Here is a 24,000-nt window from a genome sequence, read left to right as displayed (position 1 = left end):
CAAAGCTTATGGCAACTTGCGAGACATCCTTGCTAGATTAAATTTTTTGTCTTGTGCAGACATTTGCTATCGATGCTGCCAGGATATTTTTTTTGGCATAATTCGGAAAAGAGAGCATGAGTTTTGCACAAGTTCATCAAAGTAGCACTAGGCCATTTACTTGAACGATGTCCACCATAGTTAAGGATGGTGCCTACTATTGTTATTGCGCATACGTTCTGCGCATCTCGAAATACTCGGGTTTCCTATCGGTGATGCTTACCAAGACAGTGATATTTTTCCGCGGTTTAAAACCATCCGGAGAAAGTAGATCTTAGTAAGTACTCTTGGTATCCAAAAAGAAAATTGGGGGTAACTATGCATTTTTGAGAGATAATTAAGCTTCAATTTGGGAAAGAACGCCATACATTGCCTTGTATTTTAAAGCTTTTTACAAATATTTTTCATCAATTATCTTTGAAAAATGCGTTGTTACCCCAGTTTTCTTTTTGGATTTCAATAACACTTGTTAAGATCTACATTTCCTGCATAATCGTAAACCGAGGCAAAAATACCTCGAATTAGTAGGCACCGTCCTTAATGGCTTTCAACAATACATTCTACCTACATAACGTTCTGGAAGTAAGTTGCTTTAGTAGACAAGTGTTTTCGTTCTCAATTTGCTCTTACCTCGTCAACACTGTCCTCGAGAGAGAAAAGCCGTCATACATTAGGATTGGCCAAAAGGAAAGTTACTTGGAACGCTGCTTAACTCTGGTTAGAAGATCACCGTTTTTTCTTTCTCTTTACAAAATATTATTAAACAGAAAGGGCAAGGAGACACACTGAGGAGACCTCCATATATACTATCAAGATTCACGAGAAAGGTCTCCTCACAACACCAGACAGCTGTAAATGGGAAAAAAATGAAACTTCCTAGGAAATTTTTTTGCTTCCTCTCGTCGCATTCATTGGGTTACCTGTAGGGTGACGTGTAGCGTAACCTCGTTCCCAGGGTCGTTCCCAGGGTCTCAGCTTTCAACATGGCGGCGACCAGGCGGATTCCTCGTTGATCGCTTGTTTCAGGTAACGATTATTTCGTGTTCTAATGTCTTATGTAGGAAATGTTTTTGGCTCAGTATTCCAGTAAATCAAAACTTCTTTTCATCTCCTTGATAGAGGTGTTTTCTGTAGGAAGTGTCAAAAGTAATCATCAGCAGCTGATCAGAAGTTTCAAATCACTAAATGGCCGGCATGTTTTAAAAGTTCCCATTTTGTATAGCGCTGATAAACAGTATTTTCCAAGGTTTGGAACACACATTTCAGAAATGTCAACGATCTGTATTTAAGTCTACACACTGTAAGCACTCATTGTAAAACGGTTAGCATTTATTTACATGTATTTCGACAAGTACCTACAGCTACATGTATATCAGTTAAGGTCTCGGTAAAGGTGAATTTGGGCGTCTCACTCGAATTTTTTGTTTTTGCAAATCTTGAATCAATGGGCTGTGAAGTACTGTATATATTACCCCCCCCCCCCCAAAAAAAAAAAAAAAAAAAAAAAAAATTCTGAAAAAGTAATTTTAAAACCGCTAAAATTGCTTTTCTTTGTATCCCGCCATAATCTTCGGGCAATAAATGATTGACGTATTATGCCAATCACGTGTGAAACAATCGGTGTCAATTGACAGCCTTCACAAGTGATCTGCTACGCTAGCACGTGCTTGAACACTGATTGGCTCAGCATAATTGGCTTTCAAGTAGGGGGCGGAGTTGTTCAGCAGACCATGAACTGCATGCAAAATCTTCAAGCTCGATATTCTAGGGGTTTATTTGGACGCCAAAATTATAATTTGTTGCACCTCCTGTCCTAACGGGTTTTAAGATATCGCTTCCAAATGTTCAATTCTAATAGATGATTTTACGACCCCAAATGCAGTGTGAGGAATTTTTCATTTGTCTTCGGAGACTGATTTTATTGCACTTTTTCTGCCGGTATGAGATGAGAGTTTCGCCTTAGGTGCGTGATATTTTCTTCAATTGTTTAGATATCTAAAATTTGTCACACGGTATTGGAGCACATTCATATCTGACTTACGTTCAACAAAGTGCAGTTATTTTCACAATAAAGTGAAGGCGCAGGAGCTTCTGGAGCATACTCGGTCGTTCTGAGTTTGAGGCCTCAAATCTAAAAGGCAATATTTAATACCAAAAAACTAGAACTTTATTCAAATAATTTAATCTGTTAGCTTTAATATGGTTTGTCCCTATACAAAAAATAGGGGCGTGACAATTTCATTTTTCCACGGACACCTCATTTTCCTTTACAGAGAGTTAAACACAGTAAAAATTTAAAGCCAATAACTTGAATGAGTTGTTGGTTGAGTGGTAATTGGTATGAGTAATGTTGGGCAAGATTTGCATAGCATTCTTAGCAACCACAGAATTCCCAGCTGTACATGTAACTCACAACGTCTTAGTGGTCTAAATAAAAATAGCATTATCAAAGATTGATGCAAAATTGAAAAATTATCAGACTGCTGGATACAGAGTATTAATTTTTCAAAATCCTGTCTGGCTGCTTAATTAATTTAACATCTAGACACAGCCTTTTCTGTAATCCTGAATATTTATATCTACATGTATTATGATTTTTGAAGGCATTTTTCTGGTTTGCCAAATGTTATGTTTGATTTTTTAAAACTTGGTTTATATTCAAGTGCTGAGAGAATTAAGTGTCAACTCCTTGATGGGAAAATAAATGTTATTCTCTTATCCATTGTTTTGTCAATACAGACAGAATACACTGAATCTTGTCAAGAAGAGAGGAACCACTCAAAGAACAAGGAAATAAGTTTTCTATCCATGGTAGGGAGTTCATTTATTTTGTATTATGTCTTAAGCAAACCCCTTTTCTTCCTACTTTTTGGAAACTGTTTCCACACCACAACTGTATTACACATGTAGAATGGAATTTACTTCCTCCTTTTGTGGTTTGGAATATAAAATAGCTGCTAGTGGTCCAAAAAGTTTTAGTCATGCAAAGGGTCATAGAAGGTCTGATTCCAGCCAGATTGGTGATCCTCTAAGATTTCCTTAGATAACACAAATTAATTAGGACTTGATTGCTCTGCTTGGAATTTTTGTTTATTATTTTGGGAATGTCTGGTTATTAATTTTTACACGACTTTGTAATATCATGAAAGTGGGAGTATTAGTCAAAAATCTTCCAAATTTTACAATTTGCCAAAATCTCTTCATGTACGTACATGTAGTTTAATTAAAGATGCAATAGGTGAAGTGAAATTATTCCCTAATAGTTTACACCTGTATTTCACAAGTTAAATGTACCATTTGATTAATTATTAATATCGTGGGATCCCTGTGACAATTTTCGTTCATGAGACAAAGGTTTTCTTTGTTTTTGGCTCTGAGGGAAAAGTTGCCATGGCACCATTGTAATTTTACATGTGAAACATAAATTAACGCTGAGATTTTGTGCCAAAATGAAGGAATAATTTGTCGCACACGTTGTTATAAAAACTAACACAATGAAACGTCATTATCAAGTCCATCTGACCATAACTGACATAAAATGATGGTTTCAATTTTAATTAACTTGTTTTTCAATTATTATTTTTTTGCAGGAGGGAGTATTATAGAAGGAAATTCCAGATATCAAGTTGAATCAATACATGTACATGTAAAGAAGAAGACAATCATTCTTTGGAAACAAGGAAGAGGGACACTGAGGTAGAAGAAATTCATAAAATGCAAGTTAAAGTTAATTTGTTACTGTATTCACCAATACAGTGTAATGAAGGCCTTACTTGTTAATGGGTCGTTTCCCAGTACACTTGAGATTTGTTGCAGCCACCTTGCAGGGACTTCAAATATTTAAGAATTGACTTTTTAAAGTTGCATACAAGTGTTTACGGTTTGTCTAAGGATTAGTTTGAGGATGGACCATTACGAAAATCACGCATGTGAGTGGTGGGGAAGAGAAAGGGTTGGTGGGGCTAGGGTGGCGTGAGTGAGATAATAATTATAGAAAAGCAATTCTCCAAAGTTGAACAGAGCATTGATAACATGGACATTAACGAGAAGAGCACAAATAGTTTCTGACACACCTGACAGATTAGTGGGTGACTGTGGCAAGAACAACTAGAACTGTACAGCTCAGCACCAAGCACGCTATTACAGACTTAACCTGGACACCTATCAGTAAAGCAACTCTAACTTTATAATATTATCTTAGCTACACTTCAGGAAACATTATTGTAGAGACCCTCAACAACTGTCTTGTTAAGACATTACTACTCACACGTTAATTGTTAATAAATGTCGAGCACAAAAATGAACAGAACAAGAGAATGAGAGAACTTCATATAAAGATCACCTTCTACGACTGCCAGGCCACTTGTATGGATGAAACAGGCAGGAATTAAATGAACAGCTGACTTCAACAAACTGATCATGCATGACACATGGTGAGCTTACGTTAGGTTTCTGATCTTCAGTTAACAAGACAACCACAGAATTGCTTGGGGCTGTCTTAAATGTGTCATCCACAGAGTGAACTGCATAAAAAACTACAGTGCAACATACTTTCAGTGACTCTAGAGAAGAAGGTTATGCACTCAGAAAAAAGCCTTTGAACAGTGATTACTGCACCAACAGAACTGCCAAACAAGTGACAAAACCATTTTTATTGGCTACAAACCAGCAAACCTTAGAACAACAAACGGGGGATTAATATGCAATGATCTTGGCAGGCAATGACTAACATCTCTGGTGACAAATTACATGTAGGTCAATGACTCTCAAATCTGTACACTCCACTGATGATGGCCCCTTCCCCTGGCATCCTTTCAGGCAGCTCTGTAGATAACAAGCTCTGGTTCAGTACTAAACACCTGGTTGGAGGTCATCATTCTTTGTGATTCAAGTGTAAGGATTACCACCACCACAGAGGAGATTGTTTTCTATTACGATTTTAAAGTTGGATCCCCTGCCCCTTCCAAGCAATGTATCCACACTGTTTGGAAAGGGGAGGGGGCTTTAGTTTAGACAGTCCCCTTAAGCCATCTCACATGTAACTTTTGTCCTGGTCCATCCTGTAGTTTTTTTCTTAAAGGGAACCTCCACTAAAATAACTTCAAACCACAGAACATAATCTCAACAATTAAAATTGTTCAAACTTTTTCCAATGAAAGTGTTTGTATCCGGAAAAAATGAATTTCAAAAAAGCTTGTTTGGGCTTTCAAATTTCCCGGGTGCCGCCATCTTGAATACAATGTATTTGTGATGTGTCGTGCTTGCCCTGTTGTTCTGACACAAAGACCGATTCTTTTGGAACAATAGGGAAACCACGACACGTCACAATTATTCAAGATGGCGGTGCCTGGGAAATTTGAAAGCCAAAATAACCATTTTCGGAAATTTATTTTTCTCGAAAACAAAGGCTTTGAGCTTTTCATTGAAAAAAGTTTTCAAGAGCAATTTCAGTTGTAAACATTATGTTCTGTGGTTTAAAGACAAGTTTTTGGTGGAGGTTCCCTTTAAGAAAACCTGGATTTAGGGACAGTAAATTTCAACTTTGCGATACAGTGCAACCAATGATAATTATACATGTATTTAACTCCTACATGTAGGAACAATCATAACCTTGATAAGTAAACATTCCATACTAATAATTATAATTATTTTGGTGAAATATGAAATTGGTACTGGCTTGAGAAAGGAATTTGTTGTCTTTATGTATACCTTTTTGCTTTTCCTATATGTGAGCACTTTTTTGAAACTCTTATGTTCAAGTTTGTCTCTTTTTTGAGAAAGTCTTATGTGTTTTTTTTGTTGTTGTTGTTGTTGTTTTTTGTTTTTACAAATAACTAGCTTTCTCAGAATCAAAACCCTTTGTTCAGCAAAATCATAGATCATAGTTGATGGACTAAGAAACAAATAATTAAGTGCTACATGTAAGTTGCTCTGTTTCCTTTGGGAATGCATGTACTCTAACTACTGCAAACAATGTACATGTGCAGTAGGGGAATTTTGAAACAATGTACAATATCAGTCAAGTCAGTCAAACCCCATTGAAGTCCTGAAATTTTCATGCTTCTGTACGCAATTGCAAAAATTGCGTTCGTAACTGGGAGGATCATACTGAGCTTCACTTGATTTCATATCCGCAGTTCATAATTTTTTTTGTGTGTGATCCATTTCATATATCATTTCATCGTTTGTACAATATCAGATGGCTTTATCTGGGGCCTAAAGATGACAAAAGTTGTAAAAGTTTGATTTACTGTATTATCGTTAACAGCTTTCAGGCTTATTATTTTACATGTAGATACATGAAGCCACCAAAAATAATCACTTTCAGTTTATTAAGGAACCAATGCTTTTCCATGAAGCAAAATAATTCCTTCCAAGTGAGTGGGTGTTATACAGAATAGAATGTCTTTCCTTAGCATTTGAAATATTTTTTCGATAATTATTACTGTCTCATCTCTGTCCTTCACTAAATGTTATCATCAGGAATCGCAATGTCAATAGTGTTCCTTTGTTGATGTACATGTAGACTTTATCGGGCCTCATAACTTCTGTCATTTGGTCACATTGCATTGTGAAGACCCACCAGATCTTACAGGCCTTGTTTCTCTGGCTGCCTCAGGTTCATGTCCTTATAAATGCAATCATGTAACTGCCAAAGTGCACATTGAACTATGGATGTCTCTTGTATTCTCATTGTGCTAGATTGCTGTACCTTCACTGACCAGGTGACTCAGTATCTCTCTCTGTTTTTGCCATAAATCCTACACTCTGGGGCTCAGTTGTTTCAAGTTCTTATTTCTTTTTCCCAGGCACTATTGTAACAAATACACACTGGAAGTGCGATGGTACAGCCTTTCCAGTGGTCTTTTCTCATCTACATGTAATTATCTTTCCAAGTTTTGTCCTTTTTCTCTGACATACAGTCCATGCGTTTTGGAAATTCTGCTTTTCTATCTTCCAATGCTTTCTTGGTGCTTTTGCATCATTCCTCTTCACTTTTCCCTCTCAGCTACATTGTCCATACTTTCCTTAAGCATTACCTCTTTCTTATTCTCTACAGGAACAAACATTGACCATCCCAGATTGTTTTCTTCCTCTCAGACACAAGCTTCACAACTTATGAGTCCTTGTTGCATGTTTTTCATCATCATCACCTTCCTACAGTGTACTCTTCCTATTGAAAGTTTGTAGCTCCTTATTCGTCTAACTGATCACCCACGTGTGTGTCACTTTGCAATTTGGATATTTGCCTATTTGTGTGTCAGCATTCAATTTGGATGTCATGATGTCATGATCCTCTCTGATAAAAACGTTCATGTACAGCTGTAGATGCACTGTGAAAATCAATTATACCAGTCATACACTTCCACTTGAGCAGCAAGCAGAGTATACAGTCTGTAGGTCATAAGTTATTAACTGTGTTGCTCCTGTGTGTTACTATATTATAATTGCTACTGTTAACATTATTATAATTATTATTATTATTTATTTATTTGGAAGTTTTAAAACAGTTTTAAACAGAGAAATATCTATATTGCTCGTAAATTTATAGTTCTTACCTTTTGGAGATATTTTAATTTTTGTAAATATTTTTATATTGAAATAAAACATTACTATTATTATTATTATTAATTATTATTATTATTATTATTATTATTATTATTATTATTATCATTATTATTATTATGGCAGATTCTATTTACTTTAATTTGTGCATATCATTATTACATCAACCAGCGGATTTTAAATCTTAGCTAGTTAATTACATCACTTTACATTCCTTTTTCCGCTTAAACAAATTTGAAGAACTTCTTAACGATATTTACATTCGGGCTCAAAATCCATTTCTGGCAGCGTTCAATGAGGTAACTCAGTTCCTTGTCAGTGTTCGTAATTGATCTTAAGTCATTTCTCAATTGTTCCTGGTGTCCTCCAAGGACGTCAAAAACAATATTGATTTGATATACGCTTGTACTTTTGTACTCTCTTTTAATGCCTGCACGCAGTTCTATGTATTTTGTTTGTTTTTCTTTGAATCGATCTGCAATTTTGTCTACTTGGCAGACTGTGCCTTCAAATAGAGTCCAGATGTTGGTTTCTTTATCATGTACAATCACGTCAGGCTTATTAGCTCCATTTTGCGGTGGCTTCTCAAGGATAAAGGGCACATTCCACTATATCTTTATCATCATTATTATTATTATTATTATTATTATTATTATTACTATTAAATTATTATTGTTGTTATTATTAAATTAAGCATTTGTTGTTCTAAAGCTTTTAAGCACAATCATGATAACTTTTCTCGGTTAAGAACTTGTTATTTGGAAATCGTCCCAGTCCTTTTGAGGAAAATGATCATTTCGAAGCCGAAATTGCCCCTTTGCCATCCATTTGTTGTCGTATTGCAAAGAAAGGAACATTGTGGGCTCCCTCCAGCCCTCCCTTTTAATGGTTTTATTTACTCGTGATACATGTAGGTACCTACACTCTACACGGAAAACATATTTTAAGGAGAAAACATGTTGGATTGTAGAAGTTGTAGTATTTACATATAAATGACATGAAACTGCATTTGGAGTCAGACACTGAGTGATGACTGTATCGGTCCAATTTCCTTACATTTCTTTGCAAGGTTGATCAATTTGAAATCACTTTAATAAAAGATCAAAGCATGGACAAACTAGTAGGCTCACCTTTTCACTAATATTCAGTAGTTTTTGCTATATAACAACACTTTTTTACAGTTGATCAATTTTCGAACACTTTGGCGTAATTCGGTAAAATAAAAAAACACTTAGAATAAAGGGCAAACAAGCATGGTGACCCTATCTTTTTATTGCATTGTTTTAGTGTCCTGTGTATGAATATCAAATGTGCCCAGTTTTACAAACATCTTGATAGTACAGTCATTTTCAAGGGAATTACAATGTACCTTAATTGTTCTTCCCTGATGATAATGCCTATATTATTTTTGTATACAGTTTTTGATCTGCTGACTGACTGTACCTAGTTAATCCATGATAATTGGGATCACGTTCGCATTATTTATTGGCCATAATTATTTTCTCTTGGGTCAGTGTTAACCTTAGGGTTTTGTCTTTTCCTTTTCTTCTTTTCTTGACCACAGATCTTGTCAGCAGGAAACTCTAGGCAACATCTCTAATCAAGCATAAATTATCTTGCTTCCATTGTCAGTTACTACTGTAACAATATTTGGTTTTCTATGATCTTCCTAATAATCGTCATCATCATCTTCATCATCATCATCATGATCATTGTCATCATTGTCCTAATAATCGTTATCATCATTGTCACGATCATGATCATTATTTGTCATCATCATTATCATCATCATCATCATCATCATCATCATCATCATCATCATTGTCATCATTGTCATAATGCTAGTTACAGTTTTTACCATAATATTATTTTCTTCTAAGATGTAAAGTTCATTTATCATTTGAGAGGAAGGCTTTTTCTGGTTCAGAGCGAGCAGAAATTGAAGTGATCAGCCATTGCTTCTTTTGGTCTTAGATTGAAAATTCTTCATGTGGCTTTTTACCTACATGTATGATTCAATTGATATTGTATACTGCTGTTTGCCTCGTTTGTAAGCTCAAAAATCAAAAGAATATTTTATCTTGAACGAGGCAACAAGGGCCAATTTGTATGCGCATAAATCAGCGGCCATTTTGGAATAAGGTGTATTACATGTAACTACATTTTTGGAGCTAGTCCACGAGGACATAGAAATTTGTCCATGTACAGGTAGTTTTTCAATTTTTTAGACAATCAATTTGCATATGCAAGTTCTCGACAGTCTTTAATTCACGTTAGGAGTGTCGTTTGGATCTGGACAGTCTTTCATGTTTTCTTGTACTCTTTTGTAGTCCTTTGTAGTCTTTCACAGTGTTTTGTTTCATAGTGTTTTGTAATCTTTCATAGTCTTCCATAGTCTTTGATTATCTTTAATTATCTTTAATTATAGTGTTTTGTACTCTTTTGTGGTCTCTCGTAGTCTTTTGTGATCTTTTGTGGTGTTTAATAGTGTTTTGTACTCTTTTGTGGTCTTTCATACAAATGTAGTCTGTAATAGTGTTTTTTTAGTTTTTTGTGGTCTTTTATAGTCCTGTGTAGTCTTTCGTAGTATTTCATAGGATTTTTTGGGCTTTTGTAGTGTTTTGTACTCTTTTGTACTCTTTCATAGTACTTCTTAGTATTTCATAGTTTTTTATAGTTTTTTGAATCCTGTACTTTTTTGTAGTGTTTAATAGTGTTTTGTAATCTTTTGTACAATGTAGTATTTCATAGTATTTTGTAGTATTTCATAGTGTTTTGAACTCTTTTGTGGTCTTTCATAGTCTTTAATAACTTGTTTTGTACTCTTTACATTGTAGTATTCCATAGTGTATTTAGTCGTTGACAGTCTTTGTTTTGGACATAGATAGTCGTCTCTTTTTCTTTATTTACCAGATTCATTATGTTAGCTGTATCTTGGTTGCACCGTATAGCAAAGTTTCAACAATATTAACGGTACAATAACTGCTCACAACTGCATCTTGTGTTGCTATTTAGCTTGCAAAATTTCAGCATGTTGTTCCCGGCCGGCAACCATGCTTTGACACTGTCCAGCTTCTCGCTTCTGCTTTCCGCGTGGCCGTCATTCGTGCGCCAATCGTTTTTGTATATTCCCAACAAAACGAATTAGAGAGAATTATTGCCGCTTGCCTGCGAACACAGCCGTCTTCCATTGCTACGTCCTTCGGGTATTCTCGGGTATTCTCGGCTCGCCCGAACGTGGCAAGCGACTCTTAATGTGTTAAAATGGAAGATTAAAATCGGTGCGTTCGCGATATTTTGTCCCTTTGCGAAAATAAAGAAATAAGTTAGACTGTGCTTTTAGGTTCGCGAAAATCGTGAGCAACGTGTACCGTTAATATTTGCTTAGGTTACACTGTGTCTCAAACGAGTTTCAACAGTTTGGAGGGAATGTTCTATTCAGATGTTAACTCTACAACACTGTTTCATTTAACATGAATGTTATGGTACCAAATGAAACAACAATAATTGCTAAGCAAGATGCGTTCATTAATGTGACGTAATACGTTACCACGACAACAAGCGAGACATCCAAAAACACGCTTTATTTTGTCTTTAAGTGCTTATATCTCGGTGATGTATCATTTTCCTATTGCTGGAAAATGATTAGCAGGCTAAGATAAAACTCTCTATATACAAAGTTTTAAAAAAATTATCTGGAGCGGATTAAGAGCCACCTTAAAATTTCCCAATTGTGAAGGTGGCTCTAAATGCGCTCCAGAGAATTTTTTGTGCTAAGTTTGCAAGAATTTTTATCTTAGCCTGTTTATCACTTTTCAGCAATAAAAATTCGAGGTCACTAAGTTGATTTTTGAGATGTAAGCGTTCATGGACAAGGTATCATTACAATGTGTTTACACGACTGTTTTGGTTCCATGGTGACTTACTACGTCAAATCAATGATTGCTTGTCGTTTAAGTGCACCTAAAACTCACATATTTTTGTCAACAATATTAAGCTTTCCACCTAAAGCAAACATGTTTTACCATTCTTACCCCAAAATGTTTGCTTTTTGTGTACCGGTCAAGACGCACAAAGTTAATCAAAACTAGCAGTGATTTGTACCCACGGGTCTATTCTCGATTTGACGCCACAAACGGATTTGCATTGCAAAATAATTTGTGACGTAAAATCGAGAATAGACCCATGCCTCTCATATCACGGTCGTGGGTTCAAATTTACTGCTAGTTCTGCCAAGTTTACGTAGCTTGCACGGCACAGAAAAAGCGAAACTTTGGATAACAGTGGTGACATATGTTTGCTTTGGATGGGGAGATTTATATTAGGAACGAAAAGTATTTGAGCTTTGGTGCACTTTAAGAATATTGTTTTTTCTTTTGGTATCATAGCATTACCGTTGCGTGGAACAGTTGTGTAGATTCAGCCCTTCTAAATAGTACACTTTGTTTATAGTATTCAAAACTCTTTTGAGCCTGCTTAAGGAAAGCGCTAATTTGTTGGACAAAAACGAATAATTTTAAGCCTTTCCAGCGCCCTGCGTCACAGTTTCGTTTTCACTGCCTCCATTCACCGATTTTAGGAACCAACACCTTTTTACGCGATTTAACGAATTCTTTCTTGTCCAACACGTTATTTGTTCGTGTAGTTTTAATGAAGTTGAAATTTAAGTGTTAACATGACCTTGGTTGACCTTGGCAAAATTTCCCGCCCAAATACGCATGCGCCGGATTTTTTTTTGGAAAAAAAAAACCAAACCAGGTAATTATTCTAATGAAGGTAACATATACACCATTTAACTTGTTATTTAAAGTATAAAATGAACTCAATAACAGTGTTTCTTTTTCATTTCTTGTGTTCTTTATTTGTAAAAAAAGTTGGCGCATGCGTATTGTAAGCGCCCGTATTGTAAGCGCCCGTATTTTTTCTAAGTTTTTTGGCGGGAAAATGTGACCCAATTTGCACAGCGTTTCCCCTGGCAACTAATTCAAGTAAAAAAAATAAAAACTACTCTGTAAGGAATTTCTGCATAACATATTGCATACTAAACAGGGGTCTTAAAACATCAAGGCAAGCTACGAAAAATACTTTTTTAAAAGGCGCAAGGAATTATGAAAATTGCATTGAACTTCAGCTTTGAAAAAGCAAAAAATGAAACTGCGGCGAAGCGTATTTTAATAATGAACCTTGCAGAAACTCTTTCGCTTAACGACAAAATAATGGAAACTAAAGATTTCACAGCATGCCGTGTTGGTTACGAGATCAAGACTTTTTCTTCCCAAAAAGAATTTTTAACTCTAAAAAGATACGCATTTCCTAATCCTTGGCAGATGCCCTAGAACTTGAGACTGTTAACAGCGACACCAAGACAACTATGCTTTTTAGAACAGGACGAACAAGAAAAGGTCTTTTCCCTCGACACCAAGGTATTTGTACACCAGTTGCTACAAGCCTTTCAATGATTTCAAACCAAGTTTACCCTGTAGTCTCCTGCATCTGTGCCTTAGTGTTCGTATGTACTGTTGTGCATGTGTCTTAGTGTTTGTTTATACCTTTGTGCATTTGTGCATCTGTACTTATGTCAAGTGGTGTCTCATTCTTTGTATGTACTCGTGTGCATCTGCCCTAGTGTTAGTATGTGATCTTTGTGCATTTGTGCATCTGTGTCTTAGTAGTTCTATGTACTCTTGTGCATCTGTACTCTTGTCAAGTGGTGTCTCATTCTTTGTATGTACTCTTGTGCATCTGTGTCTTAGGTTGCGTTCGATTGACCGTATTCCGGAATAAGAATATATGGAATATAAGTTAGAAATCCTTCGTTTTTACGGAGATTCACATGAAAATTGTCAAACATTCGCTAAAATGCTATTTTAAACATATTTTTATTATCCTTGCTGCTTTGAAACGCGCCAAGCATATCGTTTTAATCATCACTCCACGTATTCTTATTCCGGAATAGGGTCAATCGAACGCGCCCTTAGTGTTCGTATGTACTCTTGCGCATCTGTGTCTCATTTTTATGTAACCTTGTGCATTTGTGTCTTAGTAGTTCTATGTACTGTTGTGCATCTGTGTCTTAGTGTTCGTGTGTACTCTTGTAAAGTGGTGTCTCATTCTTTGTATATACTCTTGTGCATATGTTGTATATGCTCAAGATTGTGTCTTAGTGTTCGTATGTACTCTTGCGCATCTGTGTCTCATTTTTATGTACTCTTGTGCATCTGTACTTATATCAAGTGGTGTCTCATTCTTTGTATGTACTCTTGTGCATCCGTGTCGTAGTGTTCGTATGTACTCTTGTGTGTCTGTGTCTTAGTGTTGGCATACTCGTGTGTATCTGTGTCTTAGTCTTTGTATATTATACCTTTGTGCATTTGTGCCTCAGTGTTTGTATGTACTCTTGTCAACTGGGGTCTTATTCTTTGCATGTACTCTTGTGCATCTGTCCTAGTGTTAGTATGTACCCTTGTTCAAGTGTGTCGTAGTGTTTGTATGTACCCTTGTGCATTTGTTCCCTAGTGTTTGTACGTGCTCTTTGTCAATCTGTGTCTTAGTGTTTGTATGCACTCTTGTGCATTTGTGCCTCAGTGTTTGTATGTACTCTTGTTCATCTGTGTCTTAGTGTTTGTATGTACTTTTGTGCATCTGTGTCTCAGTGTTCGTGTGTACTCTTATAAAGTGGTGTCTCATTCTTTGTATATACTCTTGTGCATATGCTGTATATGCTCTTGTGTCTTAGTGTTCGTATGCATCTGTGTCTTAGTGTGAGAATGTACTCTTGTGCATCTGTGTCTTTAAGTTAGTGTTTGTATGTAATCTTATGCATCTGTGCCTTAGTGTTTGCATTTACTGTTGTGCATCTGTGCCTTAGTGTTTGTATGTACTCTTGCGCATCTGTGTCTCATTTTTATGTAACCTTGCACATCTGTGTCTTAGTGTTTGTATGTACACCTATGTACTCTTGTCAACTGGTGTCTCATTCTTTGTATATACTCTTGTTCTGTGCTTTATTGTTCATATGTACTTTTTTCATCTGTGCCGTAGTGTTTGTATGTAGTCTTGTGCATCTGTACTCTTGTCAAGTGGTGTCTCATTCTTTGTATCTACTCTCGTGCATCTGTGTCGTAGTGTTCACATGTACTAAAGTAAAGTAAAGTAAAGCAACCATATTTAACGTCGATAACTCGTAACAGTAATTCAACTGACAAACCTGAGGTCGACGGTGCGCTCATTTTACTCCCCCCTCTCCTTCAGTGCTCCGTTTTACGGGTATTTAAAGCTACTTAGCTACACGGAAAGGAAAGAAGTCGAAGCAAGGATGCGAGATCCGGGAATCGAACTCAGGACCTCTTGCACCAAGGCCGCGCACTAACCGACTGTGCCATCCTTGCTCGTGTGATGTGGTGTCTCATTCTTTGTATATACTCTTGTGCATATGCTGTATATGCTCTTGTGTCTTAGTGTTCGTATGTACTCTTATGCATCTATGTCTTAGTGTGAGAATGTACTCTTGTGCATCTGTGTCTCATTTTTATGTAACCTTGCACATCTGTGTCTTCGTGTTTGTATGTAATCCTATGTACTCTTGTGAACTGGTGTGTCATTCTTTGTATATACTCTTGTTCTGTGCTTTATTGTTCATATGTACTTTTGTGCATCTGTGCCTTAGTATTTGTATGTACTCTTGTCCACTGGTGTTTTATTGTTTGTATGTAGATGTGCTTTTTTGTTCGTTTGTCTTAGGTGTGTGTATGTACATTCTTGTGCATCAGTGTTTTTAAGTGTGCGTATGTACTTTTGTCCACCGGTGTCTCATTGTACTCTACTTCATCTCTGTCTTAGTGTTCATATGTACTCTACTTCATCTATGTCTTAGTGTTTGTATATCCTCTTATGCATGAATGTTTTAGTCACTTGAAGGGAAATAGTCCATTTTTAAAAGGCTGTTTTTTCAAACTAGACATGTAAGGTGTCTTGAAGTATCATTTAATTAAATAAGTAAAAGGTAAAAAAGTCCTAGGAGGCATTCGCAAATTTACAAAATGGTTGCTATTTGCTGACACGACAACACAGAAGAAAAGAACTTAATGTAGTGTTTGAGTCTTGTGTGCCAGAATCTCTGATTTTTTATGTGCACTAGTTTGCCCATGTCTTATTGTTTGTCTTTTCTTTTATGCACCGGTGTCTCGGTGTTTGTATTTCCTTTAGAGTTCCACGTCTTAGTGTTTGGCTGCGCTCTTGCACGCCAGTGTTTGTGTCTTTATGTTCACTGATGTACCTGTGTTTTAGTGTTCCTATGTGCTCTATTTCTTAGTGTTTGCATGTACCTTCTAGTGTTTTCTTCCACGTCAGCGTCGCTGTCTGTGTGTTTACTATTGTGCCTGTCTCTTAGTATATGTCTGTACTCCTGGACGTCATTGTCGCCGTGTCTTTATGTTCACTAGTGTGCCCTGTCTCAGTGTTCTTCTGTACTCTTGCACGTCAGTGTCTGTTCAGTGATATGCCCATGTATTAGTAGTTGTGAACTCTTGCTCGCCAGTGTCAGTGTCTGTATGTTCACTAGTGTGCCATGTCTCAGTGTTTGCCTGTACTCTTGCTCGCCCCTTTCTGTGTCTTCATGTTAACTGGTGTGCCCTATCATAGTGTTTCTCTGTACTCTTGTTTGTCAGTGTCTGTCTGCATGTTTATTAGTGTGCCTTTGTCTTAAAGTGTTTGTTTGTTTGTCCTCTTGCATGTCAGTGTCTTTTTACTAGTGTGCGCACTTTGTTGTTTGTCTGTACTTTTCCTCACCAGTGTCTGTGTCTGTATGTTCACTGAATGTGCAGTGTCTTGGTGTTTTTCTGTACTCTTGCACGCCAGCATCCCTGTGTCTTTGTGTTCACTTGTGTGCCTGTCTCTTAGTGTTTCTCTGTACACGTGGGTGTAATTGTCTCTGTGTCTTCATGTTCACTAATGTGCCCTGCCTCAGTGTGTGTTTGTACTCTTGCTCGCCAGTGTCTGTGTCTGTATGTTCACTAGTGTCGGTACTCGGTACTCGGTGTCAGTGCCTGTTTCTGTATGTTTACTACGGTATTGTGCCGTGTCTCTTAATGTTTGTCTGTACTCTTGTATGTCAGTGTTTGTGTCTGTATGTTTACTAATGTGCCCATGTATTAATGTTTATCTGTACTTTTGCAAGCCAGTTTCTGTGTTTTCATCGCCAGTGTCTGTTTTTATAGGTTTTGTAATGTGCCTATATCAGTGTTTGTCTATAATCTTGGTGGCCATTGTCTGTGTATTCACTGGTGTAATTAGTGTTTTGTGTTTACTTTTTTGCGCCTGGATATATGTGTTCTTAAACGCCTTTACCTTTGTGTTGTATTTACAGTAACTGTTTTCCGCCTTATTCCAACGTGTTGTATGTACCTTTTAGCGCCTATTCCCTTGATGTTCAGTGTTTGATTGTACTCACGTTCACCTGTGTCAGTGCTTTTTAGACATTTGTATACATTTATCTTAGTTTTTTGTGTGTAGAGTTGTGTTCCTGCGTCTTGGTCCTTTTATGTCCCGTGATGTTCATGTGTTTAAGTTGTCCATGTATTCTCTGGCGCCTGTGTCTTAGTGTCCCTATGTACTCTTAAGTGCTGTTGTTGTCCGTGTTACTGTGCACTTTCGTGCGCCTTTGTGTGCAATTATTGTGTCGTATTATCTGTCATTGAATGCGCGCGTTATCTATTCCTTATCAACTTCCATTGCCTCCTAGAAACTTTCACACCTTAAACTACACGAACGTAATTACTTTGTAATACTGTACTATCAACATTGAGCGATCATTTGAAAACTGTTTGCACCACCGAGAGAGCTTTAAAAGCGCTTCTTAAGTCGCATAGATATTGTACAAAATCTTTGCGAAAAATGAGCATTTTCAAAAACTTAGCGAGAGTTTTGCTGCCATCGATAATGAAGTTTGCTGGACTACCTTGACCGCTCAAAGTTGTAATGGTGGCTATAAGAAAAGCTACATTGTGTTATTCATCCTGTAATCTTAACAAGACGAATGTCAGTAAAACTACAAGCCTTGGACTCGTCGTCTACTGTGTATCACTTCCTCTCCTTGTTTTATAAATCTTCCGGTAGTTAATTTAACATACACTGGGGCTCCGTTGTTTACATTTATTTAACCAACTAATCCATACAGGATTAAAACAACCTAAATCTCTTTCTTATGAAAACTCAAAGTGATCAGATCTGCACTTAAGCTTACACAAGTTACTAAGCCACCATTAAAATTATGTAAAGGAAAAGACTAGTGCGGGTCTTAGCTTTGTCGACTTCACTTCCGGATCCGATACACTTCCTTTTGGTCTTTCATCTTGCCTTTCTTGTCTGATTTGAAGATGTTCTAAAACAAAAATAAAAATTCAGATCTATTTTACTCTTGATAACATGAAATATCAAATTGTGCAGACATGAAGGGTAATGCTTTTGAAACCGTTGTTCATAACGCCTCAACCGTTCGTTTCTCGAATGGATCGTTCCTGCTAACGTCTTGGAACTTAGTCGTCAAACAGGACCGAAAACCGTAATACGCTTATAACGTTTAGAGATATTTACCTTTAAATGGCAGTATAGAACTCGATATACTTCTTCGGACGTCTTTTTGTAAGAGGTGAACAATTCCTGCCAACAAAAATGAAAGGAACGATTGATAAGTTTGTTCACGTAATAGTTTGAACTGTATAACTTCGTACCAAGGACCTTAAACTGCTCGGGCTGCAAAAACCGCAAAGTAATTTATGGCAAGAATTCTTTCCTAGCTAAGGACTTGACAGGACTTCATTTTTATAATAAAAGACAACAGTTTGAACTAAATTTGAACATAACTAGCGAGTAACTTGCAATGCACGTGTTAACTTTTTCCTTTGCTTTCATCAAAGTTGAAGTCAACTTCATACGAAGGTATATAAAGAAAGCAGCTAATACATCTATATATTAAAAAAACAGCTAATACTCACTTTTAAAATACTTCAATTTCGTCCATCTCTCCGCTGGATATACGTTCGCTCCAAATCCATAACTTCGGTCAAAGGACAGCACATCTTCACTCCACAACTGCCACGTTGCAAATGAAGAATTTTGCATAATAAGAAATGAATTATGAATGAGATAACTGGAGCCAATCGTTAGCCGTAACGTCAGGATTTCCATATTGAGAGATAATTAATTAGCATACCTTGTTTTCAAGCAAAGGCGTGCACTTAAACAAGGTAAGAAGGGAATCGAACGAGGGAGTCGAACCATCGACCATCCCCCGTCGTTGGAACAAGAGGAGAGCTACCATCCACGTTAGCCGTCCCGTCCGATGCTGATACTATCGGATGTCTCTAATAGCATATGCTATTGATCACTGTTATTTCGATTCCGCTCGTAAAATAACAACTGCTAGAAAATCAGTGAGGATGCTATTCCTACATATTTCGCAAAGACTAAAAAAAAAAAACATTTACAAATTTAGAGTATAGACCGATGCTTGATTGAAATTGAAATTCTCAATACAACAAGTACGTTTAATTGACGCCACAGCAGCTTCAACACGCTTTTTATTACACGGTTTTAAAACGGTTTTCCTCATTTGAGCACATTTTGCCAGCTTAAAGAGCATAAGATACATCCTATCAAGCACTTTAACAACATTTCGCAGCAGAAAAAAAATGTATTAATAAAGAATCGATCACAAATCGATTCCGATTCGATTACCTGCAAAGTATGATTGGGAGGGCTTGCTCTAACCAGTCAGCTAGTCCTAACCAATGCGGATTCAAGCGGAAATTTTCTCAATACAACTAGTTCGTAGGATTGATGTCAGAAAAGCTTACAGACGCTCTTTATTACACGTTTTCATCGCTAAAATGTTTTTTCTCATTTGCGAACATTTTGCAAGCTCAAAGTGGATAAGATACATCCGACCAAGCTATTTAACAACATTTCGCAGCACAAAAAATACAATAACGCGTCTATCAGAAAACAATTCAAATTCGAAACCCACAAAGTTTGGATTCGAAGGGCTTTCTCTAACCACTAAGCTACCCGCGCCGACGCTCGACTAAAACAGAAAATTTCTTCATGCACATCACGAGTTCCACTTATTAAAGAAAGCGGAGCTAGAAGGCGTTTCTTTTTAACAAAAGTGTGTAATACTAAAACATTTTCCACTATTGCGCTCACTTTTCCAGTGTACGATGCATAGGCGTCAGCTTATTCAAGCAAAAGAAAGCAAAGAAGACAATGGAAAGGGATTAAAAACACAGCAGCGGCCAGGAATCGATACGGATTCGAAACCCGCAAACTTTGAATTGTGCGGGGTGCTGTAACCACTAAGCTATCCCGGCCGATGCTGGAACGAAACAGAAAATTTCTCCACATAGCAAGTTATTCAGAATAAATAAAGAGGAGCTAGAAGGCACCTTGTTAACAAACGAGTATAATACTAAAACATTTTTCACTATTGTGCTCAGTTTTCTTGTGTACGATGTATATAGGCGTCAGCTTATTCAAGCAAAAAAAGCAAAGAAGACAATAGAAAGTGATTAAAAAACACAACATCGGCCAGGAATCGATTCGGATTCGAAACCCGCTAAGTTTAAATTGGTCAGGGTGCTCTAACCACTGAGCTATCCCGGCCGATGCTCGAACGAAACAGAAAATTTCTCCTTATCGCAAGTTACTCATATTAAGAAAGAGGAGCTGGAAAGCATTTTGTTAAAACACGAGTGTAATACTAAGACATTTTCCACTATTGCGCTCAGTTTTCCAGTGTACGATGCATAGGCGTCAGCTTATTAAAGCAAAAAAAGGCAAATAAAACAATGGAGAGTAATTAAAAAACACAACATCGGCCACGAATCGATTCGGATTCGAAACCCGCAAACTTTGAATTGGGCGGGGTGCTCTAACCACTAAGCTATCTCGGCCGATGCTCGAACGAAACAGAAAATTTCTCCTCTTCGCAAGTTACTCAGATTAAAGAAAGAGGAGCTAGAAAGCGTTTTGTCAACAAACTAGTGTACTACTAAAACATTTTCCACTATTGCGCTCAGTTTTCCAGTGTACGATGCATAGGCGTCAGCTTATTCAAGCAAAAAAAGTAAATAAAGAAATGGAAAGTGATTAAAAACACCGCATCGGCTTGGAATCGATTCGGATTCGAAACCCGCTAAGTTTGAAATTGGGCGGCATGCTCTAACCACTGAGCTATCCCGGCCGATGCTCGAACGAAACAGGAAATTTCTCCATACCGCAAGTTGCTCATATTAAGAAAGAGGAGCTGGAAAGCATTTTGTTAAAACACGAGTGTAATACTAAAACTTTTTCCACTATTGCGCTCAGTTTTCCAGTGTACGATGCATAGGCGTCAGCTTATTAAAGCAAAAAAAGGCAAATAAAACAATGGAGAGTAATTAAAAAACACAGCATCGGCCACGAATCGATTCGGATTCGAAACCCGCAAACTTTGAATTGGGCGGGGTGCTCTAACCACTAAGCTATCCCGGCCGATGCGCGAAAAAAACAGAAAATTTCTCCTCATTGCATGTTACTCAGATTAAGAAAAAGGAGCTGGAAATCATTTTGTTAAAACACGAGTGTAACAATAAAACATTTTCCACTATTGCGCTCAGTTTTCCAGTGTACAACGGATAGGCGTCAGCTTACTTAAGGACAAAAAAGGCAAATATAACAATGGAAAGTGATTAAAAAATACAACATCGGCCAGAAATCGATTCGGATTCGAAACCCGCTAAGTTTGAATTGGGCGGGATGCTCTAACTACTGAGCTATCCCGGCCGATGCTCGCATGAACCAGAAAATTTCTCCACATCGCAAAATACTCAGATTAAGAAAGAGGAGCTAGAAAGCATTTTGTTAACAAACTAGTGTAATACTAAAACATTTTCCACTATTGCGCTCAGTTTTCTTGTGTACGATGCAAAGGCGTCGAAAAAACAGAGCATCGACCAGGAATCGATTCGGATTCGAAACCCGCTAAGTTTGAATTGGGCGGGGTGCTGTAACCAATAAGCTATCCCGGCCGATGCTGGAACGAAACAGAAAGTTTCTCCACATTACAAGTTCCTCTGATTGAAGAAAGAGGAGCTAGAAACCTTTTTTTATTAAACGTGTGTAATACTAGAACATTTTCAACTATTTTGGTCCCGTTTTCCAGTTGACGATGCATAGGTTTTAGGTTATTCGAGTAAAGAAAGTAAGGAAATCAATGGAGAGCTTATTCAAGCAAAAAAAAAATGATGCATAGGCGTCTGCTTATTTAAGCAAAAAAAAGAAAAGAAGACAATGGAAAGGGATTAAAAAACACAGCATGGGCCAGGAATCGATTCGGATTCGAAACCCGCTAAATTTGTATTGGGCGGGGTGCTCTAGACACTGAGCTATCCCGGCAGATGCTCGAGTGAAATAAGATTTCTTCATACTACAAGTGCTTATGATTTACGTCACAGAACTACTTGGCGTTCTCTTGACAATTTGTTGAATCAATAAATGTTTTCCTTATTGGTGAACAGTTTGCGTGTTGACTGTTTATAAGAGGTAGCTTATTAACCAAATTATCAATTCTTATTAGAAAAAAATGCTAAGAGTTCGGTCAGGAATCAATTCGAATTTGATATCCACTAAGTTTGAATTGGCCGGGCTTGCTCTAACCACTGAGGTGGTAGTCCTTCATTTTCGCATTCCGTTATTGCTTATTGTTCGTATGTAAATATTCAGCTTTTTACCTTGCATTCCATTTGTAGACTATTTCGGATCTAACCGCAATCAAATAGCATTAACAACACGTATTTAACCAAGATTCAATCAACACGCCATTTGCCTTATTTTATAACATAACTGCGCATGTCTTCCTACAATATAGGTCCGCAACGTATACTACACTTCTCCCTTCTTTGAAAAACACGTTGATTCAAACAGAACGTAACAAAACGAAATCTAAACACCTAAATGCATCAAAATGTCTTCGAACGTCCTTTGTAGCCGAATAGATAACCAGGATCGACTAACTCGGAAACAAAATCCAAAACATCAACAAACAGTCCACTTAAATAAGTGTTCCATAAATGCTCTATTCTGGGTTAAGCCTAGTGCATGCCAGAACATAATCGTGATATCTAGATGGCACTTTCCCAACTCTAGAAGGACGTAAGGAACTAGTAGAATCACTCTGTGCCAAAGTAGCATCCGCCTGTTTACACTCTGGTGCGTTAACCGTAACGCTAATCTCCTCGGATGGTCTTTTGCTCGTCTCTGCGGGTACTTTTAACGCTTGACTTTCCAGGTTAGCTGTCAGATCTCTGTCTCCAATAGCATCTGATGATTCAGCTTTGGGTTTAAGATCCTCACGCTCCAGATACCTTTTGACATGGGTTACATTTCGTCGATACTGTACACCATCAGCCCCCAACGAGAACACTGTTTCCATTTTTTTGAACAACTGTAAAAGGTACTTGTTTGAATGGTGTTGACACCTTATTGTCTCTCTCCTGCCTGAGTAACACTTTGTCACCTTTCTGAATGTATTTTCACATGCATGCCTTTTGCAGTCCGCATACATCTTCCCTTTCTCCTTTCTCTCACTGTCGCGGTCCCTGACTTCATCTTCACAGAGAAACTCCTGAAGCAGGGCTCGAAATTAACATTTTTAGTAAGGCGCCAATTGGCGACTGATCCAAAAATTTTGGTCGCCAGATCTTAACTTTTAGTCGCCATTTTTTTCACTGATGTTTTTTTCTTCATTTTTCTGATGATCATGTACACATGCAATCTTCTTTATAGTCCTAAGTTTACGTACTCGTAAGCTTCTAAGACTGAGATACTAAAACTTAAAAGGAAGCCAGTGCTCGTAAAACATATCATTACGCATTACGAGGTAAATAATCAATGTGAAAGCAGCTTCAGTCACGTTTCCTGTGCTTCCTCCACTTTTGTTAAGTTTCCAGGTAACATCGAGTCTATAGCTTACATAAATAGACGAACCTGAACATAAACAATCACCAGTTTTCCATATTTTCAGCGCTAAAAAGCCAAGGCTTCGTTGCAATTTCGATCGACAGACGTATCGGTACTAGACCCTGCTCTGCCACATTGTTGGTAGTCGTACCAGGCTCCATTCTTGTTTAGGTTACTATAAAACTACTGCGCAAAACACTTGCAAGTTGCGGTTTTTTTTCCAGTTTAATTATTGAGTTGCATTAATGAATTCCTTTCAGCTTATCATACAGGTGAGGTTTACACTAACAGAAGCGACAAATGCTCTTAGTAATAACCCTTTCTGAAGGTTGAGAGACACTTTGACTTCAAGTTCTTTCCTGTTCTGCTCTTCTAATACCTCCCCCCCTCTTCTCAAGCCTT

At 37.4% G+C, this 24,000-nt stretch overlaps 2 long non-coding RNA genes across 2 annotated transcripts in view; both read right to left on the bottom strand.

Moving 5' to 3' along the window:
* Positions 1-24,000, bottom strand: part of LOC138057036 (uncharacterized) — a 147,393-nt gene that overhangs the window by 48,042 nt on the left and 75,351 nt on the right. The window lies entirely within an intron of this gene.
* Positions 17,849-18,705, bottom strand: LOC138057356 (uncharacterized). The gene is made up of 3 exons (XR_011133647.1): positions 18,597-18,705; positions 18,196-18,261; positions 17,849-17,983 (listed from the first exon to the last, which is right to left on the bottom strand). It is a non-coding gene; the product is annotated as an uncharacterized lncRNA (long non-coding RNA).

Source organism: Montipora capricornis, chromosome 7 (genome assembly GCF_036669925.1).
Source record: "Montipora capricornis isolate CH-2021 chromosome 7, ASM3666992v2, whole genome shotgun sequence".
Classification (NCBI taxonomy): domain Eukaryota; kingdom Metazoa; phylum Cnidaria; class Anthozoa; order Scleractinia; family Acroporidae; genus Montipora; species Montipora capricornis.
This window is presented reverse-complemented; position numbering and strand designations above follow the sequence as displayed.